Source organism: Chrysochloris asiatica, unplaced genomic scaffold (genome assembly GCF_000296735.1).
Source record: "Chrysochloris asiatica unplaced genomic scaffold, ChrAsi1.0 scaffold00009, whole genome shotgun sequence".
NCBI lineage: Eukaryota > Metazoa > Chordata > Mammalia > Afrosoricida > Chrysochloridae > Chrysochloris > Chrysochloris asiatica.
Genome location: NW_006408527.1, coordinates 10,928,066 through 10,928,621, shown reverse-complemented (window position 1 = coordinate 10,928,621; position 556 = coordinate 10,928,066).

Genomic DNA, 556 nt, shown 5'->3' with positions numbered 1-556 from the left:
TTTTTTAATCTCTCTTTTATTTTTTTCTTCTATAGCTCCATTTCCATGTCCCTCTTCTGACTTTATAGTTACAATATTCTTATCTTCTGATTGCTACATTTTTAATGGTTTCTCATCTCTTTATTATTTTTTCTTTCATTATTGGTTCCTTGTTTGTTTATTCTGCTTTGTTCTCTTGTGTGTGTCTGTGTTGAGGGGTTTTCTCTTTCCCATCTGACAGAGAACAGCAAACATACCCACACAGCCCAGCCACAAATGCACTCTCTGAAGCTCCACCTACTGGGCAAGAACCAATACCAGCTCCAATACCACCTGATCAATGAAAGACAGCAGCCAATACCAGCCAAACCCACCCAAAACTGAGTTGCACAAATGAGAACAGTGTACACACTTCCATTGTCTAACTACACCCACAGGAGACAGGTGGTGAGAACTTAAGAATACATCATCATACAATCACCAATTAAAGACAACTAGGACAACCCCATAATGCCACAGAGACAACAGACATTTTTAATTCACACAAAAAAACAAGAGCGAATGACTCAAAATATAA